Source organism: Gossypium hirsutum, chromosome D12, assembly GCF_007990345.1.
Source record: "Gossypium hirsutum isolate 1008001.06 chromosome D12, Gossypium_hirsutum_v2.1, whole genome shotgun sequence".
Taxonomy (NCBI): domain Eukaryota; kingdom Viridiplantae; phylum Streptophyta; class Magnoliopsida; order Malvales; family Malvaceae; genus Gossypium; species Gossypium hirsutum.
The window spans coordinates 32,490,576-32,499,898 of NC_053448.1; positions in this window are offsets into that span (position 1 = coordinate 32,490,576).

Consider the following 9,323-nt stretch of genomic DNA (forward strand, 5'->3'; position numbering starts at 1 on the left):
TTAAGAGCTAGGATCACTCATATGTTTGAATTTTGTGTTTCGTTAAGTAATTTGTGCATGTTTATGTATGTTGCAGACTAGGTCCATCTATCAACAAGGACAAAGGAAAAATAATTTTTTTAAAAAAATTCTCAACTAATCAGTGAGTATTCAGGGATCGTCATTTGTGTGTGAACCATTGTGTTTTTAAGAGCTTAGAGTTTTTAAAACTAAGTTCCAAGAGTTATGTTTTATGTGTGCTCCTACGTGAGCTTATATTTTAAATGTTTTAAGATATGTTTCAAAAGCACGATTTCATAAAATGTGTTTTACGAGCTCTAAGTAAACAAGTATTTTTATACGAGCTCTTTATATGAGCCCTATGTTCGATATATTGGCATGCCAAAGGGTTGTGATTACTCACCTATAAGTTCTGTGATTTGGGTGTTGAGGCCCTAGGACATGTGGAGAGATAAGGGAATGTCGAGCTATGCTCCATTCAAAGGAACATGTTGGTGTACATGAGAGTGTTTAGCTTTATGCTACACTTATGGGACATGTTAAAGAATCTTTGAGTCACAAGTAAGAACATGTACACCAACATGTTCCTTTGAAAGGAGCATATCTTAAAACATGTAATAAGAACATGTTATATGTTCAGTATAAGAACAAGATCAAGAACAAGCACAAGGACATGTCAAATGCATGACTATGTTTTATGTTTTCTTACAAAACAAGCCAAGTTTTTAAGTATGATTTTCAACAAGTACACGTGAAACTATTTTTACAAAATTACATGATTTTCTGAAAAATAGGTAACTACGAATTAGGTCTTGCACCTTCATGACGAGCATAATTCAAGATATGGTTTTCAAACTAAGCTTTGTTTTAAATTTGTATTTTAAACATACCATGATGTTTTCTATATATTCACTGATTTCTCATTGAAATCACCCACTCCTCTCTTACTTCTCCGGTAAGTAGAAAGGCAATGGCAAGGTGATCGATCCAAGTGAGGCTAGTTAGGATGGGTATCAGCGAACCTTGGGAAAAGGTGATGTGGTTAAATACTTGGGATTATAATCATTATATTATATGACTTCACTATTATATCACACAATTTTCCCTCAGTTTATTGTTTTTCGATTCTGTGAACCATGAAGTTAAATATTTGTTTGTTTGACTATTGTTAACTTCCTTCCCGTATGAATAAAGTTGTAAGCTTCATTAACCTTTCTTTTGTGCATGAGCTATTGTGTTCTTTTAATTTTGACTAAGCATGAATTAACTCTAGATGGGAACCAGTTTTGATGCGAGATATCCATTCATGCAACCCTTATGTGTTTGCGACCCCAAAATTACATGCGAACCCTTATTAGTGAAAGCCTTACTTGTTTGCAAACCCAGTTAAAGTACCTTGAATGTATGATCTTTCTTTTTTCGAAACCCATATTGTTATGCGAACCTTTGTTATTATGCAAACTTATGTTGTTATGCGAACCTATGTTATTTTTCGAACCCATGTTATTGTGCGAACCCTAACATTAATTTCTAAGTACTTACATATTTTGTTCGAATATGTGAACCCTGAAAATCTTTGTGTTTTTACTTCATACGAACCTTGAAGTCATTATTGTTTGTTGACATACAAACGCTTCCCTTTTACGTAGATTTTATGTGCTCACATGTTTTATATTTCGTGCATATTATTATGACATTCCGCTACATTATGATAACTAGAACATTTTTATGCTATAAATCTGTGGTGTGTTGGAGGTTGGCTTGGGACTTAATGGAGATTCATTCTGGTGGCTAATGTGGCACACCGAATTCGGGTTGAACTAACTTGGCCGGGTTTGGGGTGTTACACAAACAAAATTGGCACACCTCGTTGTGACAACTCTGCCATATAAATCTCCTACCCAATAGATATTACAACTATGCTTTCAACTCTTTCTGTTCTAGCGGCGCCAATCTATATGGAGTATATGAGATAGGTGTTGTACCAGGTTCCAATTCAATTGAAAACTCAACTTCCCTATCAGATGGCATCCCTAGAAGCTCACCTGGAAACACATCTTGGAAATCCCTTACAATTGGTACTTGACTGATGTCTTTTCTTGACTTAGATGAATTCATAATGTACGCGAAGTAAGTGTCTATGCCCTTAACTAATAATTTTCTGGTGGATACATCAGAACTTATCCTATTCACCAAACCAGTTTGTATGATGGGTGTTAATACTTCCTTACCTTCAGTAGTCAATAGACACACACCTGTAACACGACAATCAACCATAATATTATGTGTAGTCAACAAATCCAATCCCAAGATAGTACCAAACTAATGGAAACTCAGTAACAATAAGTTTGCCAAGAAAGTGTACTCACTACACACCAATGGTAAATTCTTTATCATCTTATTAACAATAGTACTCTAACTCAGAGGATTAGTCACTAACACATTTGTTTTAGAATACACAACCTCAAGACTTAGACCATCTACAAATTTAGTATAGATATTAGAATAAGTTGATCATGGATCTATCAATGCATAAATCATGTTTCTGAGGAAAGAAAATTTACCCTTTATAAATTTTTGTAGATAAACATCTTCTTTTTCCTTCGTTACATACGCTTGGCCAGATACTCCAGAACTTGGCTTAGTAAAACTTTTTCTTCGTGTCCCCTGCACTGCGCCAGACTTTGCTACCTCTCCAGACCTGGCCTCTTGTTGAAACTTCTGATGCCTACGAATAGACTGCTCTATACTTACTTCTATCTTAGAAGGACAATCCTTAACCAGATGATCCTTGGACCCACATCCAAAATATGCTCCAGAATGCCTCCAATATTCTCCTTCATGGCTTCTTCCATAATGCTCATAGCTAACATTTCTCATTACTCTAGATCCACTAGAGGTTGCCATCAAAATAGTTGGTCTACTAATTCCTTCATGCCTATAACTTATAGACTGTGAATCTCGTCTTGATGTTAAGAAATTCTAATCTCTAGGCTTCTTGAAATTTTTTGGAGGTGGAGGACTAGACATTCCCTGTTTCATTCTTTCTCTTTCAAAGTTTCTACTCTAGTCTCGAATAATTGTTTCCATTTTATGAGCTTTGGTTGACATAGATACTAAAGTTTTACATTTTGAAGCTGATACTAGAGCATGAATTTCATCTATTAATCCCCACTCAAACTTGTCACATGTTTCTTTCAGATTGGAACATATTCTTAGCATAATGTCCGAGTCTAACAAACTTTCATTCATATTCCATCACAAACATCCTTCCTTGTTTAAGATACATAAATTCCTTCTTCACCTGCTTTACATACATTTGGTTCATGTATCTTTCTCTGAACTTCTCCAAAAAGAACTCCCAATCAATTATCTCTTTAGGGGTCACACTGGTAAATATTTCCCACCACTGGTAGGCTTCTCTTTCCAGCAACTATATGACACACAAGAGACTATCTTTTGGATTGCATTTCAGTTCCTTTATCACTTTGCAAACTCAAGACAACCATTACTTAACCACAGTGGGATCATCACCTTTGTCACCTAGAAATTCCTTAGCACCTCTTTTACGAATCTCCTTCACAGGATCTCATGACTATTTCTTACTAGGTTACCACTCATATGCCCTACTGGCTCTCACAACTTTTATTCTAGCAGTATTTTCCGTATTCCTTTACGTTTTTATTTATTGACGGATTCTTTCAACCTGTTGGCTATCTATTGTGTTTCCATACTTCTATTTTCCTTTTAACCCTTTTTCCTTATTGCAAACTTTCCCACAATTACTATCTTGATTGACTACTCGTGTTTATTTTCCCGTTAGACTACCCCATATTTAGTGTCTCAGCAGATTCCACAAGCTGCCGTAGCTGAGTTGTGGTCATCCTCGTCAGGTTCCATGTTTAATGTCTTAGCGGAACCTATTGGTTGCTAAACCTCAAGCGATGTCAGTTTAGGAAAATCCATATTATAGACATAGGAGTTCATGGGGTGCTTCGGTGGCATTCTATTAACCTTTATGGTGTATTTTGATTTGGCCTTTATGGCATTCTAATCTAGCCTTTGTGGCACATTTTGTTAGCCTTTATGGCATTCTACTAGCCTTTGTGGCATGTTCTATATGTCACCTTGGTGGCATATTTTTTTTGGCCCTAGTGGTGTACTCTGGTAAGTCGATGTTAAGGATATGGTCTGTTTAAAGCTTTAGTGTGGAAATTTTAGTGATAAAATAAAATAAGTCTTAAAGGAAGTTTCTTGCAAAGAAGTATGATTCAGTATGTTCAAAGAGGGTATCCATCGTGGTTATCTGTCAGTATACTATATGGTTGTATTTGATATAAGAGTCTGTCAATTTGGACTATCGTGTTATTAAGGTGGAATTTTGAGTTAACTAGTACTCATTGTATCTGCATAGTATTATTCTTGTTTTGAGCTTTGATGAAATCTAAGTTGTTTATTATACTGGAAGTCTTGTGTGCTATAATAAAGATGTGCATAATTCTTCTGAATGATCTAGAGGGTTCCCCATCAATATGAGTATGTATTGGGTTGAATCAGGGTATTGTCTAAATTATTATTTGATTTAGCAAAATCAGTATGGGTATTTGCCAAAATTCTGAACAATAAGTGGTATCCACCAAGATGGGTGCTTACGATCAATTATTCTAGAATTATCGTTGAAAGTTGTCTGAAGAGAAAAGAAAAAGGTAGTATCATCTATCAAGAAGTGGAGTTAGCCATGTAGTTGGATTGAATGATGATATGGTAAGAATGATAAGTGGTGTATAAGTATGAAATTATATAACTTCCAGCATGAATGTATCCGCAAAAGATGGATATAGGAAATGAAATATTCAAAATGAAGAATTTCCCAAGGTTAACATGTAACCTATGAACTTACTAGTGTTATGTTTATGTTTCAGGTATTACTATTTAAGTGAGAGAGCTAAGACAGGCAATGCCAAGAATGCACCAAAGTTGCAACGGAGATACTATGCATATAGTGGATGTTTTGGAAAACACTGGTGTTTAGTAGGACTAAGTCCGAAGAGTCCGTCTTTTTGAAACCTATGTGGTAATAAAACTGTAACAAGTTTGATGCAAAATATATTAATTTTAAATATTTTGTTTTGTTCTTTAATATGGAGTCTTTAAATAAATTAATAAGAAAAAATGTTTCAATGAAGAGTTTTTGTCAACTATTTAGAAAATTCTATTAAGTATTTTGCGTAGTAACATCCGAGATTCGAACTCAGTGAATTAGGTCGGGTTGAGGGAATTAAATGTACCTTAGAGATTGTATTTTGGGGAAAAATTGCTATTAATTCAATTGCCGAGAATAACTATTAATCTACTCGAGTCACGAATTAGTAATTTTAATATAGAAGCAAGATGATAATTATAATAATAATAACCAAATAAATTGAATTAAACCTAAATCTATTCTTAAGTTCATGTATCAGCTTCTCCTATCCCTTTTTCGACTATGTGAGTTCCTTTAGCCTAGGCCAATTATTTTACCTAATTAATTATTGGCATAGGTTTCTAAATAGTTGGTTACTAATTAACCTAGCAAAGTTTCTTAGCCTTATACTAACCTAACTAGTCAGCAAGAACTACTCACCTCTCGATGACATAGTTCAAACCGGGGTAGAGTAAGGTTTTCACAGATACTCAATACCGATTTCGGTTTAATTCCCACCTATATGACTTCCTAGGGTCGTCAAACCTAGGGTTTAAGTTCTTCCTTCCCTAACAACTGATTTGCTAAGTGATGCTTGGTAGGCCATACCAATTTCGGGTTAATTCCTACCCAAATGATTTCCTAGGACTGCCGATCCTAGGGTTTAATTGCACTCAACCAAATATAACCAATCCAAATTTAACTCTACCTATCAATCCGTTAATTAGATTAATACAATTGAAACATGCAAAATATGTGTAAAGTATAAATTGATTCTAATCTTTACATAATCATTCCATTAATAATGTTAAAGAAAAAATATAAAGAATAGAATAAAAGAAAGAGATGCTTATGAATTTACCGGTGAAAGGATGGCTCCGAAACAATCTCCTCTCGCGAAAGTCTCACTCCGGAATCGGATATTTCGATTATAAGAACATAAAATAAACTAAGTAAAAACTTAAGAACTAAATAAAAACTTAAGAATCAATCCCACTAATGTGTTGTTCTAAGAAAGTATTTATAGATTACATGTATTATGACCTAATTTGATTCCAAGATAGAATGAACGTTGCACAACGGGAGAATGGGCTATTTCCTAGGGAGGATCCACGACTCATAGATCCATCGAGATAGAATCCACTTTTTGGGGAATCACCGTTACAAGTTCAAAAAGTAGAAGAGCTTGATCCTCCATTTAGATTGAGGCAAATGGCTCATTGTACACTGAGAGATTCTGCCATGCCCAACATAGAAGCTATGCGAGATAGTATCAATAGGCTAGCAATCAACGCTAATAATTTCGAGATTAAGTTAGTGATGATCGAGACAATCCATAGTAATTTTCAGTTCCGAGGATCGATGAATGAATACCCTAACAATTTGACTGCTGCCAAACGTGTGAATGTTTAGACTAGAAATACTACAACAAAAGATATGAAATTAAAACAATAATGTCTGCAAGTATACGGGTCAAATTGTAATATGGTATTGTACAATAAGGTACTAGAAATAGCTCGAGGATCGTGCCCAAGGGAGGATGTATTAACTTTAAAATCATATTCTACAATAATAGGTCTAAACAGTATTCCAAAAAATCATATTACAATAAATAATAATGAGAATTAATATTATGAAATAAAATAAAACTACTAAAATAAACTTAATCAACAAGGAAATCTCAATTAACAGGTAGAAGATTAACTTGCTTCAATGGTTGTAATTAACTTTAGAACTCGAGTTTTAGTGAATTAGCTAATAATTAACTAATTATTACCTCTAGGCCTCTAACTGATTAATTAATTGATAAATACTAACTTATCTCTCAGCCTAACTTTCTAAACCAAGATTAATTACGATTTACTCAACAAACTTATCTCTCGACCTCGTTTTACCTAAATGACTTCTAAGGGTCGTCAATCCTAGGGTTTAATCATGCATAATTTATACTAACTAATTATTATGGGAAACTCTCATTCTTCTGTTAATTACTCTGACATCTGCTCGTTAATCTTTCTAAGGGACTTAACCGCTCATAGATTTAATTACCATTTTCCCAAGCAATAAGTTAATCATGCAAACACACAAATAAACTAAAACAATAGAAGGATAGAAATTGATCCATTTGATAAGTTGAATGTGCTCGATTATGTAAAATCCTTTAACAGCTAGTGAGAATCGATGTTGACAAGCAAGAACTGAAAGGAAAATATAAAAATATTTAAAAACAAATTTTTGGACTTAAACCAAATCCAAGTTGAAGAACAAGAAAATAAACTGATTAGAAGGAATATAAAAACCTAATTAAAATTTTAATTAAAATTAAAATTACTAACTAAAACCTAAATTCTAACCTAATAGCCTTTTTAGCTTAACATCAACTTAACTTATAGTCGGAGTTAACTGCTCACTTACGTCAATTACAGATGAAAATATCCTTAATTAATTTTGGCCCTTCGTCAAACCTGTATCACGACATACATCTTTGAATGTGAAAGCTGGAGCTCATCTTACTGTGTTGCAACCCTGAAACCTTGTGTTGCAACTCAGCTATTGTTCTTGATGCTTTTGGGCCTAGAAAAGGTGTCTTGCACACTCAATTAAATTGTTAACACTACATTAGGGCCTTTATTGGCCCAAATGGTTAACTAACTCAAAATTATGCATAGAAACAATTATTTTGCAATGAACTGAGTCTAAGATATAAAAACTAAAAATGTAATAATTAAACACGAAATGGATTAAAAACAATCTCGTTAAGTGTCAAAAAGTACCTAAACTACCACTATAATTTGTGGCAGGTCAGGTTGCCAACTATCGAAGATATGGCAATGATTCTTTCATCTGGTCAACTAATTGATTTATGTATAGAGCTAAACCACCAACTATGAATGAAGTCAATGGTGAGGATAAGTATAAACAAATCCTTGAGTAGGTAATTAGACTAAACTGTAATTGGGTAAATTATTGACCAAGAGGTATAAATTAGGCCAATTAGACAACTATTCAATTCAGTTCCCTAATTTGAGAATTATTTGTTAACACCAACATTAATAAACTAATTTTTTTCTTTAATTATTTATTTAACAATTTTGAATTTTTTGCAATTAAGTCCTTTAGCTATTCTAGTAGTGTAATTATTCAATTTTATGATTTGTCATACTATACCTTTTAGATATTAGCTAACTAAACTCACTAGTTTGCATGTTTATTTCTATTAATTCAATTTTATCAACCAATATCCTTTGATTTCAATCCTTGGAATACTCCAAAAGTGTTCCATTGTACGCTTAGAAATATTACTACTAGACATGTGGCACTTGCAAAACATCACACATTATATTATTTGTTTGCAATTTTCTTTGCTTGGTGTACGTACACCAAGGCACTATCAAGTTGTTGGTGATGTTGTCGGAGAGATTTTGTGTTTGATAGTTGAATTATTTTGTGATAATTTGCATGCTTGTTAGAAAGGTAATTAGTTATTTCTGAAATTATAGATACGACACTTTACTTTTTATGCATTGCCCTTTACTTTCTCTTGTTCAATTTTAGTTTATTTAATTATTCAATTTGGTTGAGTTTCTTATGGTCTTATCATTCAGTGTATGAATTAGAGAAGTAACGAGTTGATTTCATTTGATCTTGAGCCAGAAAGAACACTACACAACATGAGAAAGGGGTTATTTCCTAGAGAGGATCCACGACACGTAAATCCACCAAGACAAAATCCACTTTTCGAAGAACCATCGTTTCAAGTTTAAAAAATAGAGGAGCTTGATCCTCCTTTTAGATTGAGGCAAATGGAAAACTGTACATTGAGAGACTATGCCATGCCCAACTTAGATGTTGAGTGAGGCAGCATCAACAAGCCGACGATCAACACCCATAATTTTGAGATAAAACCGACGATGATCCAGATGATCCAGAGTAGTTTGCAGTTCGGTAATCGATGAATGAAGACCCTAACCAACATCTTAATCACTTCTTAACTTTGTGTGATACTGTTAGATAAAATGGGGCATTTGATACGCTATTTGTCTTCAACTCTTCCCCTTTTCATTATGTGATGACATTTTTATATGGTTAGATTCACAACCAGTAGAATCCACACAACATGGAAGAAACTCGCCAATCGATT